Source organism: Saccopteryx bilineata, chromosome 2, assembly GCF_036850765.1.
Source record: "Saccopteryx bilineata isolate mSacBil1 chromosome 2, mSacBil1_pri_phased_curated, whole genome shotgun sequence".
In the NCBI taxonomy this organism is placed as follows: Eukaryota; Metazoa; Chordata; class Mammalia; order Chiroptera; family Emballonuridae; genus Saccopteryx; species Saccopteryx bilineata.
Window position 1 is genome coordinate 238,328,671 of NC_089491.1, and position 15,374 is coordinate 238,344,044.

Sequence of the window (15,374 nt, forward strand, 5' to 3'; positions counted from 1 at the left end):
GATCTGAGGTCCCCAGCATAGAACTGGTAACCAAGACACTGGTGACACCTCTGGGGAAGATATAGCCCACTGCTGACCTGGGGAGACGCCCCACTTAGAGACAAGCAAGCCTCTGTGACCTTCAGCCAAGCCTCCAGCTTGTCGCTTTGCCATTGAAGATGCTCACTTCATGTTTGTGCACAGTAGACATATCTTCTCTCCTTCCTCTCTCTCTCGCTCTCTCTTATGTCCTTTTCAAAGCTCTGGCTTCATCTCTCCCTCTCCTTTTGTTTGGGTCCTGTCCAATGTACACTCTCCATCCTTCTTCTTCTTCCCTTCTCCCCAGCTCCGCCAGCCCCTCGGCCCTTGCTCTCGGCTCTCTCACTAGCTCCCCACCACCTCCATCCATGGGCCACCGTCTTTTTGGTCATCGTTTATTTTTAGCCCCTCTGCCATCCTGAGGATGTGAACAATATTCCTGAGTCATGGTTTTACAAGGAAGCAGAGGCAGACAGCTCCTTTGACATCTCTGAAGATCGCTTATCAACCTCTACCCAGGCCTGCAGGGGAGAGAGAGTAATCTGCCAGTTCCTCTTCTAAGTGAACCCCAGCACAGCCGCAGTCAGAGACGTGGCGGCCGGGCTGGTCCCAAGGAAGCTACTTGACTAAACTCACTGGATCCACATCGCATCCTCCAGAGCCTATTTCAGAGAGAAGGGACAGTGCGGGTGCCCCTTCCGTCTGTGTGGTTGAAAGAAGGTGACATCGATTCTAAAGAGCCTTGAAATGGAATGCAGAGACTTGGATTTTAGGGACTTCAGTAGCTTGTCACTTCTACTCAGCAAGCATCTCCAGAGTCCTCCTATGTGCGGAGCACCAGTCTGGGCTCCGATTTCATCTGGCTGAACAAAACACTACACTGCGTTACAAGAAGGGCTTCTATGTGGTGGACAATTTCCATGCACCATGCAACATATGACCCTTGGATACACATCCAGAGAGAGAGACACTGAATCTCAAAGGGGTTAAAAGAGCCATGTGGCTGACAGTCAGGATTTAAAGTCAGCTTAGTGTCCTCACCACCAATCCCAGTTGTTCACCACTCTGCCTCCTGGGCCTCTTCCAGTGTCCAGCTTTACCCGTGCTCACTGCAGAGGGTAGACAGCCAAGGCCCATCAACTTACCACAGTGATTGGAGATTGGCCATTCTTTGCCCTCTGGACAAGAAAACCCAGCAAGTGCCGTGTTTGGCTGGGGCAATGGGGAGCAAGCCCCAGCTCAGGGACAACCAGCTAGACATCTATACACAGAACATGCCCTGCTATCAACATCCCCAAATGCAAGAGAAAGAAATTTGGTTTGAGTGATACTGTGTGACACAACTCTATAACCCAAATTATAAAAAGTCAGTAAATTAAGTGTTGTCGTGCAGTGTTGAATGTGATAGAATTATCAATTATATAATATTACAGGATTGAACTAGAAACTCCGCTTCCTCCTGGTTGTTTCTCTTCTACACATTCCCTTTCTCTCTCTTTCTTTTCTCTCTCTCTCTCTCTTTCTTTCTTTCTCTCTCTCTTTTTTTCTCTCTCTCCCTCTCCTTCCTCCTTCCCTCCCTCCCTTCCTTCCTTCCTTCCTCTCTTTTTCTTTCTTTCTTTCTTTCCCTTCTTTCTTTCATCTCTCCCCCTCATTCTTTCTTTCCTTTTCTATTCCTCAAACTCAGCACACATATGCCTCTGGCTGCAACTTTGGTATCACTGCTGGTCTTCTAGATGCTTTGGGATTTCCTAACAGAAAATATTAAATGATGTATAAATTATTAAGTGATGTGTAAATCACATGTCTGGGGTGAGAGGTGGGAAAGAAATAAGTCCTGAATCAGACTCAGAAACTAGTTTTATCCAAATGAACACGAACAATCCCAGGGGTACTGCTCAGAAAGGCTGGTCTGCTGACCCTGATCCAAGTCCTGGGACCCAGCTGATCCCTGTAGGATATTAGTCACTCTGTAAAACCGCTAGGCCAGTTTCCCAGGCTGGAGGCCCCTATAGGCAATTTCCCATAGGGTCTCAGAGCCTGAGAACCTATGCATTTCACTGTCTGGCAGTGGCTCATGTTGCCTCAGATGTGATTTTTCTCTTAAAAGGTGATTTAGCATATGCTTCAAGACAAAGCCGTAAATGTCCTCAACTTCTCACATGAAGGGAGCTCTGGGATACAACTGGTCTCCTTGCTCCCAGCCACAAAGTATTTCAGAGCCTAGAGAAGTCTAGAGTCCTGGCAGCAGGTGTGTTGTGTTTCCAAGAAGGCACACACTGAGAGTCACAGAGATGGCGATGGGGCTGCAAAGAGCTGGTGGAAGAAAGCCTGCTACCCAGGGTGCCTCCAAGAAGAAGCCAAGTGACAGGGAGCAGAGACTCCAAGACCAGACGCAGCCCTCGAAGACTGCCCAGCTGAACCCCTCCGTCAGCATCCCTTCCTTGGACTTATTGGGTCTTGGTTTAAACTCCGTCCTTCCCTCCCCAACAACCAATTTCCTCTTCGGACTGCTTAATAATATAACATTTCTCTGCTGCTGATAATCAGCTGGGGGAGGGAGGAAGGCAGGAGGGATATCTCATCAATGGCAGGGCGAGTGGACACATTTACTCATTATTGGTCCTATCCTCAGCACAATAGGTTTCTTATTTCCACAGAAAGGAACTCGGATTCAGAAGAGGGAGTGAGATCAGAATGGAAAGAGATGGGAGATGAGAGGGAGGAGCAGGGAATGTGTCCTGGGGACACGGAGGGGAGAGGCAGGGCCGGGACACGGAGGGGAGAGGCAGGGCCGGGACACGGAGGGGAGAGGCAGGGCCGGGACACGGAGGGGAGAGGCACGGCCGGGAGACACGGAGGGGAGAGGCAGGGCCGGGACACAGAGGGGAGAGGCATGGCCGGGCCATGGAGGGGAGAGGCATGGCCGGGGGACACGGAGGGGAGAGGCACGGCCGGGAGACACGGAGGGGAGAGGCAGGGCCGGGACACAGAGGGGAGAGGCATGGCCGGGCCATGGAGGGGAGAGGCATGGCCGGGGGACACGGAGGGGAGAGGCACGGCCGGGACACGGAGGGGAGAGGCATGGCCGGGACACGGAGGGGAGAGGCAGGGCCGGGACACGGAGGGGAGAGGCATGGCCGGAGGGTGTATGGCTGCACTCCATCACCTGACTACGGGGTTTAACCGGGCCTTGCTCTCATGCCTCACGAAGCGTGTCCCTATCTGACATGAAGATAGTCAAATGTGCTGCGGGGGACTCTGGTCACACTGGTCTTCTGCCCTGATCACCAGCCACATGAGTCCCTGTGTCTGGGCCCTGATAGCCCGAAAATAACATTAGCAGCTTAAGATGAAGCAAAAACTATTCCTCCTAAGAAGCAAAACTGGTGTTTTGTTTTTTTTACCGGTATTTTACTCTTGCGGATGACATATGTGAAATGGGCCACTTTATTCTGAGGCAGTAGGATCAACCAAACAACAAACCATGAAGTATTTGGAGTCGGAGGTCTGTCCTTTATTCCGACCACGCGGATGACTGCCCACCTGCAGAATGGACGTGCTCTTCACATCCCTGGGAGCCTGCCCCGGCCACCGCTGTGCTGTCTCCCAGGTCTCCCGCGGAGCTGGAGTCTGATCCGAAGGTGAGGGTGAGGCCTGCAAGGGACGTGGACGAGTCTGGAAGAGGGCAGAAGAACGTGGCCGGGCCCTCAAGAGACCAACTTGCCAAGTTTTAAACCGACTTTTTGAATGCTAATGAAATCAACACCCCTGGGTGTCGCTGATGTGCACTGGCCTGAGCTGCCTCCCTGTTTTTGAAGAAAAGAGGTGTGCAGGAGCTCAGAAACACATCCCGGGCAGCATCAGCTCTGACAACAGCCCTCTCGGACCTCAGCATCACGGAGGCAGATCGGATGGGCTGGAATCACCCCCAAACAAGAAGTGCTCACCCAGGCGGACTGTGTGCGCAGGAGAAGGGAGGAGGCCCAAGGAGGGCTGGGCTCTGCGGGCCTGAGGAGGGTGGGCACAGGCCTTTAGTGAGCTCCTAAAGTGGTGGCCAGTGTCAGTCACCACTTTTCAGTCTGACACAGGAAGGCAGTGCTGATAGCAGGTAACTGAGAGTCAGAGACACGGCCGGCGGCTGCTTCCCCCATCCAGTCACGGGAGAAGACCTAATGGAGTGGAGGTTCCTGAGCAGGTGCCACGGAACTAATGGCACCGTCAGGTCAGCACAACGACACCCCACCTGGGACAATCTCAGTAATGGAGGGATGTCACCATAACCGTGGCAGGGACTGGACGGGCCGGCGTGGACCTGGCTGTGGTCAGGCGTGTACCCTCCCCTGCTCTGGCCCCTCCAGAGAAAACAGCACGCTTTCTCCGTCCTGTCCTCAAGAGCCCTCCACCTGGCCTTCCCTTTCTGTCACCACCTGACAAGGTGGGGCTCATTGGCCCGCCCCACCTTGCCCCAGGAACACGGTAAAGCATTCAACACAGTGGTGAATAGAGTGAGTCCATGCATAATTTTTATAAATCCTTCCCTGCTTAAGCTTCTTAGAAACAAGGCCTGTGTCTTACAATTTCACACTCCTCTCACAACTTTGTACACAGTAGATGCTCTAATCAACGTGCGTGACTGACCCTAGTGGTCCTATCTCTGGAAGAAAGGGGAGGAATGAAGAACATGAGACGAGTGCAGGAGCCCCCACAGTGGGCTCTGCTGAGCAGGAGCAAGGATACACACCCCGTGGGGCCCTGGGCACAGCCCTCCTGCAGCCACATCCTGCGCTGTCCTCGCTGCAGGGACAGTGCACTGTGTCACCACCATGTCACTCCCCCGCCAGCTCCTATGCCCCTCTAACACCTTGACATCACTTTTCCTCTCCACACTCAGTGTACTCATCTCTACATCGCCTCTAAGCTTCCTACCCCAAAACCTGACAGACCGGTTCCTGCCCAGCGCCCCAGGCTGCACAGCCGACTTCCCCCAGGGATGCCTCTTTGACCAGGAAAGCACAATAAATTAGGAGTGGGACAGGAAGTGAGAGTGGGGGAGCTGTAAAAGTCCTCCTGTCTTACTGTTTTGTAATGCCTAACATGCGGACAATTTATTATGTACCCACTGTACTGAGCAACGGTCCTGAGGACTGCATCCCCATCTCACTCAGAGAACGAAAGCCAGCAAGATCCAGAGCTCCCAGTGAGCTACAAGGAGAACCGGACCTGGGGCCCAGGTCCCCTCAACCCTGCTTGTAGGCTTTCACACTCCGAGTCACTGCAGTTCAAAGGGGCAATGCCAAAGAGCCGAGAGACCTGACTATGAACTATACCATCTGCTAACAGTGTGATTGTGAAAATGTAAGGGTTTTTTTTTCTTTTTCTTTTTAGAAAGAGGCAAGAAGAGAGAGAGACAGAGAGACAGGAACATCGAGCTGTTCCTGTATGTGCCCTGACCATGGATCAAACCGGCAACCTCTGCACTTTGGAATGATACTTGAACCAACCAAACTATCAGGCCGGGGCTAAATTTTCTTCAATTACTGATTGATTTTCAGAGAAACAGAAAGAGGAAGGGAGAGAGAGGGGAGAGGGAAGGAAAGCATTCATCTGTTGTTCCACTCAGCCGTGCATTCATTGGTTGCTTCTCATGTGGGCCCCGACCGGGGATCGAACCCACAACCTAGTTGTCTGGGGATGACGCTCTAACCAATTGAGCTAACCAGCCAGGGCTGAAAAAGTAGTTTAAAGTTAGTCTCAGTCAGTCTCATTTGAAAATGAGAGAACAACATCTAACTCATAAGGTGGTGTGAAATTTAAGTGAGATACCAAACATAAGGTACCTGACCAGTCTCTAGGCATTTAATAATGCAAAAATTAGCATGTAAACCTTTTTTTTTTTTTCTGGTGGCATGCCAGGAACCATATGAGACCCAGCAGAGATTTCAAAAGGTAATATTATTACCTACCAAAAAGGGAGAGGAAGAGATGAACAGGAAGACAAAGAAGGAGAAAAAAAGAATAAAGAGGAGTTAGCTGCTCATTTGGACTGAAATGATCATGTCAGTAGCAAGCCAGCAGCTATTGGGGTGGGTGGCAAAGTTGTGAGGCCACTGTTCCTGAAGGTGTGTGCCATCACCGGGGCACCCACGAGGAGGGGGAGGCTGTCTGTACAGGAAGGCCTCCCACGGCAGACTTTGATATAAGTCTTTATGGACAAGGAGGGAAACTGGAAGCCAACCAGGAAGGAAAAAACCACCTTAGGCAGGAGAAGTCCCTCACGCCCAGGCGCGAGGCGAGAGCCCTGGTGTCCAGGCGCCTGCGGTCAGGAGGGCCTGGGGAGAGAGTGAGAGACGAGACTGGAGAGACAGGTGGGGAGTGCCACGTCCCCAGGTCAGAGCCTGCTCGGTGCTCCTGCCTAAGCAGTGGGGCTTTATCCACGTCCTCAGAAGGTTCCAGCAAGGGGAATGAGGACACAGGACCAGATTTGCTTCAGAAAGATGGCTCCGATGGCTGTGGTGCGTGGGGGAGGGTCACAGAGAGGGAAAAGTTGTGGCAGGGGGTTCGTAGCCACTCAGGTGAGGAAAAAGCAAATATGTAGCTGGCCTCCACAACAGAGGAGAATCATCTCCAAATCAACCGTGAACTTCAGGGTCACTAAAATCTAAAATGCAAGCTGGTTTCTTAGCAGGGTCTGTTTCTCCTGCTCCGTGCGAGTTACTATAAAGCCTATCTCTGCTTCCCAGCTGCTTTCCAATCCCAGAGATAAAGGTGAGTAATCCAAAGGAAAGGGCCTCCAAAACCAAAGGGAATATTTATTTTAAGTAGATTGACGTCTGTAGGAAGGGGAGGAAAAAAAAAAAAAACTACCAGGGCCTGACCGGGGAACTATGACAGTCACATAGCTCAGCCATTGTGTAGAGAGAGAAATTCCTCAAGATTGTGTTTGTCCAAGAAATCAGACAGTTTACGGTCCCTAAGTCAAAACACTCAAGGATTGGAAGCCAGAGTTTCCTGGGCTGAACCAGTTACTAAATAAAATGAAAAGGAAAAGGGCAATTAGATGCCATGAATTGTTGTTAAGCGGGTGGGGTTGGTTGCCAAACTTTAATCCAGCAGATGCAAGAGAAGAACTTGCCAGCCACCTGCCCCCATCCCAAGCTCTGCCTCTGTCCACCCCAGCTGCTGCTGCTGCTGGGTCACAGTGAGATCCGGGGATCTGGGGATGCCCTGGGGCCCAGTGCAGTCGGTGAGCCTGGCCCGTCCGGGCGGCCAGCCTGATTAGTTTCTGCGCATCCCAGACATCAGAGGACCTGCCCTTCTTGCTAATTTTAGTAAGTCTTCTTCGCTGGTGTCTGAAAGCACGACCACAATGAGTATGTTGAGGGAGGGGCTAGGTCACCTTTGGGGGAAAGGATTATTAACAAGACAAGCCACCCAGGTGGGAGCAGTGGGAAGGAAAAACAGAGAAGAGGCAAATGTTGGGGAGGCTGCCCTTAACCTGCAACAGTCTATTCACCTCCTTCTGCCTCCCCCACCCCCTGCACTCAGGAGGAGGAGCTCCAGCCAAGGCTGGATGCTGGCAACAGAGTTCTTATCAGGACCACCAGCTGAGCAGTGAGGAATAAACAGGGACAGTGATGAGGAAAGAGTGTGGCCTGACATTGCAATGCCTGGTCTGTGCTCCGAGTCACTGACTGTGACCTGTGTGTAGTAAGTTTGAATCCAGCTGCCTCCTGCCTGGGGAAAAACACACCAGGCCACCTCTGGCCAGGCTATATGTATGTGTTCGGGGTTGCCCAGTGACCCTGGACCTTGCTCAGATGTCTCACACATGGGCGCATCTCCACGGCCATCAGAGCAGCATGCTTTCTAAATCAGAATTCCTAATGGAGTGGAAAAGATTCTCCAGCATTTACGTCCTAAAGATGGCATTTGTTTGGATTCTGAAAAGGCTTCCTCTAGCTGACTTGAAAGTAAGGTTTATCACAGCATTCAAACTAATGACAAATTCAAACAAGAGGTGTAAAATTTCTTCTTAATGATAAGGAGCAAAAACATGTCACATATCATACAAATGAAAGAGGAAAATCTCAACCACATTTGTAAACTGTTAACTGCTTATTTCAAAAAAGCAGATAGACTTGGCATGTTTTTAATAAATTAAAGGGTTACATTCTTTTCTTTAAAACCCTCTTCAAGGAAAGCTTCATTTCCACGACAGACCCTTCTGAGAACAGGACAAGGTGTTTCCTGGAGTTGCATCTGAGTCTCAGCCTTACCGGGCTGTGTGGAATGGTCACCCACACCATGTCGCAGAAAGCAGCACGTACTGTTCAACCGCACTGATGCCACTGAGAGTAGCAGAACCTCCGCGCACTCAGGCGGCCACCTGGGCTCTGTGACCCTGCTTACATGGGTGGGTAGGTGCAGAGGGGAGGGAGGCCTTATTCTGAAACCAGCAGTGACACACTTGATCGTGAACACACTTCATTTTGTGGAGGGTGGCCTCAGAGCCTGTTTTCTCAGAACCAGGTCTGCCCTGAAAGGCAGTGCCACACCCTTTCTTTGTCTGGGTCCCCGACCTCTGCTTCTGCTTCCTACACCTGATAGCTTTCAGCAGAGAAAAGAGCTGTGAACTAGATCACACGAAGACATTAGGGACTCTATGAGCCCTCCCTTCCAGAAGCCTCTGCATTTCGCCAGCAGGAGACTTTAGGCCACAGCTGCAGTTGGTGGACGGTGACCGTGAACCTGGAAGGCCAGGGCCAGAGGGGGGGCCCTGGGGAGACCGGACAGGCCTTCCGAGCACACCGCAGATCCTGGTCATTCTGCTACAAGAGAGGGCGTTTTGGGTACAGATGAACTTTGGAGAACGAGGGGCGGCATGGGCTGGGCAGGGAGGGAGCACAGAGCAAAGCTGGTCTCACTAGCGCCCCCAGGAAACCCGGTGGGGAAGACAGCGGAAACGGAGGGACTGCCATCCTCAGCCCAGGAGCTGAGGCTCTGCTCATTGAAAGTCCTCAATCAGGAGAGCTGGGGCCTTCAGAAAGACCCCCGGCAGCTGCGTGACACTCAAACCACGTTCCAATTTGTCCCCTGTAAAGCAGGGACAATCACAAAAGGTTGCTGGTGGAGGTGAAATGGACCCCTGCATTTGAAGTACTACCGCGCTTAGAGATGGTCAGAAAATGTTTGCCAAGAGACGTCCAGAAGCAGGGGGACTGGAAGCGTTTCCCCCACACCTGGCTGATGTCGGAGAGGCAAGAGAGAGAAAATAGTGACCACATGAGCATGCACCATTTATGATATAAAAGGTACCCATGGGCCTCTGGCCATTCTTTAAGAGCCCAGGCCGGGACCACGGGAGGCTGACTGCAGAGGCCGACATCGGTGGGGTCAGGCCGGGGAGCAGGGAAGTGACCGTGGCAATGCCCCAGGTGGGCACAACCCGCTCCCAGGCATCGGGACACTGGGCCTTTCCTGTTGAGAGGTTCCAGGGAAGCCCCCAGATTGGAACCTGAGTTCTGGCACAGAGGCAAAGGGAAATTGTCCCCATTATTTTCCAGGGCTCCCATTCTCTCTGATGTGCTAGATTCCTGACAGCATTAACCCGAGGCAAACGTGGTTTATTCCATAGGTGGATATACACTGTCCCTGACAAGGTCAGGGCTGCAGAGTCTGACACGGTACTGTCCCCAGAGTTGTGTGCATGTGGGTGTGTGTGTGCGTGAGTTTTAATGTAGGTGCATAGCTTCCTTTTTAAAGCACGTGGAGAAAAGGAAAGAAGAAACACACTGAAATCACCTTGACCTCTGAAACGTGCCCTCCTTCCTGCAGGGCAGCACACTTGTGTTTTAAGGGCCGTGTTGTCATTAAAGATAAAAGTCTTAGCAGTTTGGATTTCAGCCTTGGAGTTTGTCTTTCCTTTCCATGTGTGATTTCCAATTGTGCTGACTGACTGAGGAGGGCTTTGGCCTGGAACTTGGTGCGTACAGCTCAATAGTGCCCTCTGAAGGCCAACAGGGAGGAGTGCAGTAAAACTGGAAAAGGTGAGGAGCCATGAGCCAGCCCTCTGACCAACAAGAGTCAGTCAAACCAAGGAGTCCCGCTAACCCCCAGCTCTGAGACAAGCAAGCTGTTTATGGGTGTGCCCATAAAGTTGAAAAGAGATTGGGCTTTGGCATAAAACAGGCTTTGGATTAAATTCCAGCATACATGAGTTACTTAACTTGTCTGACTCAGTTTCCCTTTCTGTATAACGTATAAAGCAAAGTATTATTTTTGGATTGCTTACTACGTGGCACACTGTACTCTACATGCTTAGCATGTGTTAGCCCATTTAATCCTCACAAAAGCCCTATGATTTATACGCTATTATTATCCACATTGTACAAATGAGAAAACCGAGGCCCAGAGGTAGTTAGAAACTTTCACAGCTAGTAACCGGCAAGACCAAGTTGGTGGTACAGTCAGAAGCCTGGGCTCAATCACACATCATACTACCTCCCCTACTCACCCGACTGGGCCACTGGAGGACCTGGAAGAAATCCATTAACTACCCAAAACTGAGCTTGGCGCAGAACTAATGCTTAATATGATAAATAGTGGTTCTATTAGGTTCCTATTCCTGGTTGGCCACTTCCATATGTACAATCATACGCAAAATATTTTAACTTCTCTGTGTCTCAGTTTCTTCAACTGGAAAATAGGTCCATAGAAATGTCCTCTCAGGCACTTTCTAGTATATATATTTTAAGCTAACATAGAGTCTCATTAATCTCATTAATCTACTAGACAAACCAATCCCTTTACCTATCAGGACATTTCCTCTTTGATGAAGAGAAGTGGCTGGTGATCCTGAAGGTTACTCCGAGTTCAGTGACATTTAAATCCTTTCTGTTGACCTCTGAGAGCGACATAGAACGTCATGGACTGCAGGCCTGAGAGCAAAGGGCCTCGAGGTCTCCCCTCAGCTCTGCCCTTGCTGGGCTTTCTGGGCGTTCTCAACAAGAAGGCTTGTTGGGAGTCTACAAAGTACTCTGGAAAGCCTGGAGGCAATGAGGCAGCCGAGAGGCTCCTGGGCGTCCCTGTCCTCCTGCAGTCAGCACTGTTCTCAATCACACTCACTCGCCATGGCAGCGGAAGGAAGGGTGCCCATAGGGGGTCTCCAGTGCGCGGGGCTGAGCTCTACTTCCCACTGTTAGGTAGGAGAGAGGGTCCAAAATGATGTAACCATAAAAGTTACCCTACATGCAGGGATAACTAACAGGACACTTATAGCATGTTAAAGCTCTGTTTACTCCTGTTATGTCACTAAGCATGTCTTCAAGTTTCTCCATGTTGTTACATATGGCAGGATTTTTTTTTTTTGAGGTATTTTCTTTATTCATTATCTATTGCTGGGCATTCAGATTGTTTGTGCATCTTGGCGACTGTGAAAAGTACTGCAGTCAACATGGGAGAGCAGATAACTCTTCAAGATCCTGATTATAGCCCTGGCCAGTTGGCTCAGTGGTAGAGTGCCAGCTCGGCATGTGGATGTTTGATTCCTGGTCAGGGCACACAGGAGAAGTGACCATCTGCTTCTCCACCCTCCCCCTCCCATTCTGTCTCTCACTCTTGCTCTCTCTCTCTCTCTTCCAGGCTCACAGCCATGGCTCAATTGATTTGAGCATGTTGGCCCAGGGCACTAAGAATGGCTCCATGGAGCCTCTGTCTCAGGCACTAAAAATAGCTTGGTTGCAAGCATGGCCCTAGATAGGCAGAGCATCTGCCCCAGACAGAGTTGCTGAATGGATCCTGGTCGGAGTGCATGCAGGAGTCTGTCTCTCTATCTCCCCTTCTCTTATTTGGAAAAGAAGAAAAAAAACAATATCCTGATTACATTCTTTTGGATAAATGCCCAGAGGGGGGATTGCTGGATCATCTGGTAATTCCATTTTAATTTCTTGAGGCACCCGCATTATTTTCTGCCTGCATTCTCATCAATGGGGTCCACACCCTCGCCAATACTTGCTATATTTTGATTTTTTTATAATAACCATCTGACAGACATGAGGTGCTATCTTCTCATGAGGAAATAAAATATAAAAATGAAGTGTCAAATTAATGGGTGAAGAAATCAGTAAATAGCCTGACCTGTGGTTGGCGCAGTGGATAAAGCGTCGACCTGGAAATGCTGAGGTTGCCGGTTTGAAACCCTGGGCTTGCCTGGTCAAGGCACATATGGGAGTTGATGCTTTCAGCTCCTCCCCCCTTCTCTCTCTCTGTCTCTCCTCTCTCTCTGTCTCTCCCTCTCCTCTCTAAAATGAATAAATAAAAAATAAAAAAGTATTAAAAAAAAAAGAAGTAAAAAAAAAGAAATCAGTAAATAGTATTTGGACAATTGGCCTGCTACATTTTTTAAAATGATGTATATATAAAAAATTCAATTTGTTCTTATTATAAATTCTTAATATTCTTATTGTGGTTGTTAATTTGTGAGAACAGGAGAAAGAGACAGTTCAGAGAACACTTCCCAATGAAGTGTCACAAACACGCACACTTTGTTTGAAAGAGAAACCACTTCTCTGCATTTTTTATTTTGAAGAAAAGAACAAGTGAGTTTAGGAGGGAGGGGTTGAGGCAAGAAACAGTCTTTTATGGGGAAGGGAGTCTCCAGAGGGAGACTGAATCTGGGGGCATTTCTTTTGTGAAAGAAGAGGTGCTGAGTTCTCTTCTTAGTCCTCATTAACTAAGTACAGCAGTTAATGAGCAGAGCCGAATTTTCAAGGAGGTCTGGTTCTTGTCTCCCACTCACAGATGCCCCTCTCAGCAGCTTCCCTTGGCTACAGCCCTGGGAACTTGTGTTCTGCGCCGAGAGCGACCCCTTCTGCTCAGATGTTGCTGGTGCAATGCAGCCGACCGCTGAGATCTCACAGGAGATGTGCAGAAATGGGCAGAGCCCGAAACCCACCCCTCAGGACCTGGGCAGCCGCTCTCCCCTCCCTGACAAGTCAGAGCAACGTTCTGTCCCTCATGTGCACACCTTAGGCCACCGTGTCATTCAGCAAGCTCTGTGCTGGGAGCTGGTGGGGAGTGTCTCTGAGTTTCCATGCAACACTCAGAGCCCGCTGCAGAAGACAGCTGGGGGCACATGACTACAGTGAGGGTGGCGTCTTTACCAGAGGGCATCGTAGGGCAGTGATGACCCTGTCTGAGGAACACAGGAGTTCTCTGAACTATTTAAGAGGACAGCCCACCAAACAGAAAGAGCAGGGGGTAGACAGTAGAATGTGCAAAGCCACAGAGGCCCAGGGAGGGACTCCTGGCACAGTGGGGTCTGAGGGTTCTTGGGGGAGGGACATGCAGTGGGGAGGAGGGAGCCAAGTCTGGAAAGGGCGATGGAGGGGGTATGGAAGGGCCTTATGTGCCAAGCTGAAGGTTTGCAACTTGTCCCATAAGTGTACATGGCCTCTTCAGATTTTAGAGGATGATGACAATTTACAAGAGAAACTACAACTCCTCCAGGATGCACACCTGACCTGGGGGTGAAATGACAAAGTGACAGAGCAGTGGCCTCCCTAGGATTCTTTTGTCTAAGTATCATTTGTCACCTGTGCTCTGAGGACAGCAGGACGCATTAACCAGCAGAGGTGCTAGCTATGGAGGCCACGTCAAGTCCTCATTTAAGGCACAGAACCACCCAAAAAAGTTTCTGTCCCCATGGGACTTACGAGGCAATAAAAATCCAACTTGAAGAAGGTTTACAACAAAACAAGGGTGAAGAGACGAAAAAAAAAACAAGTATGTTAAGAAAGAAAGGCATTACTATTAAGGAATGTAAGGTTTTAAGTAAAATAATTCATACCAACCCAGCCACACCCTGGCTGACCCTCATGACGGAAGAGGTGACAGCTGAGCCAGTAAGGAAATGACACAGGTCCCTAAAAGTCCAGACCTTTAGCATCTCTGTAACTTTATAAAATGCCCATACAAACAATGGTCCCATGAGTGCCAAACTGAATAAACGGGCTGGGGGTCAGAAGCCTGAGTCCCAGCCCAGGTGGAGCGAGGCCACCAGTGGTCCTAGCAAGTCTCCAGCCCCAGAAAGACCCTTGGGGGCTGCTCATTCCTGCTGCCCTGGGCCCTGGGCTTCGCCCCTTGCCATCTGGGAATCTTGGGTACAGGGAAAAAGTGGAAAGTCTATTTGGACCAAATGGAAGGATTACTCAACCCATCCAGAAAGGAGCACCACTGTCCTAGGACCCCTGGAGTTGCTGAACTGACCCTGACCCCCAAAAGTACCCCGAAGCTGGGGGCCTCACTCACAGGGGTCCCTCGAGCCCCTGCCCTCTCCCGCAAGCTCAGCAGCCTCAAAGGCTCCTGTTACCAAGTGGAGCCCCAGGCCCAGTAAGTTGATCCCTCCCGGCTCCCACCCCAGCGCTTTCTCATAACCCTAGCTGCCCTGGGACGGATAGACTCAAACCCTGTGACACTCCTCCTTCTGGGAAGAAAGAAGAAGTGGGGCTCCCTGAGACCCTGGAGATGGTTCTCCTCAATGGCTCTAGCCAAGCCAGGGGTGCCCATTTATCAGGAAGGGCCAGCCCACTCAGGCCAGAGTCCGGGGCTTCATAGTGACTCTCCGCTTTGAAGAAGTCCATGCTCTCTTCATCTGAAGGCCAGAGGACATATCTTGTTTATCCCTACACTTTATCCCTGGTCTGGCACTGCTCAGGCACACAGTAGGCACTCAACCATTGTGTGCTGAGTGCTCTCAGTTGACTGCAGTGACATCTTCATCACCATCATCATCACCATCATCACCCAATCAGCAGCAGCAACAGTACCGTCTAAGGCCCCCAAGCTCCCCATGTCCCTGGCACTGTGCTGTTGTAGCTCATTTAAATCTCCTGGCAACCCCATGAAGAAGACACCCTGATCACCCCGCTCTCCGAGTGGGAGAAGTGAGTAGGTGGGAGCAGTGGCCAGCAATGCAGGGCTGCACCTGGGGCCTGACTGACCTGTAGCATGTGCACAGGTGTGCTGCTTCTCAAAGGCAGTTCCTGTGTGACTCAGTTCACCCAGGTGTCCCAGTGGTGCCTCAAGAACGGTCTCCTTACAGGTGACCGGACGGCCAGGGCTTTCCTGGCTGGCAAACCCTGGGGAGGAAATAAATAGTGCTGGCATTCTCCTCTTCTCTTGCCTGGTCTTCCATCCATTTAGCAAATAACTGTTGGTTGCTTATGATGGGTTCTGCCGGACAGGCGGAACGAACAGCGAACATGACACATGTGGGCCTTCGTGGGTGTGCGCCTGTGAGTTTTACTGAGGGGAGTGGGAGTGAGTTTGGAGAGGAGTGAGAAGACATGAACAGAACC

The 15,374-nt window shown here is 50.6% G+C and overlaps 1 pseudogene; it reads left to right on the forward strand.

Annotated features, from left to right (window-relative positions):
- Positions 1–14,212: 14,212 nt before the first annotated feature.
- LOC136322452 (large ribosomal subunit protein mL42 pseudogene) overlaps positions 14,213–15,374 on the forward strand; it is a 45,862-nt pseudogene continuing 44,700 nt past the window's right edge.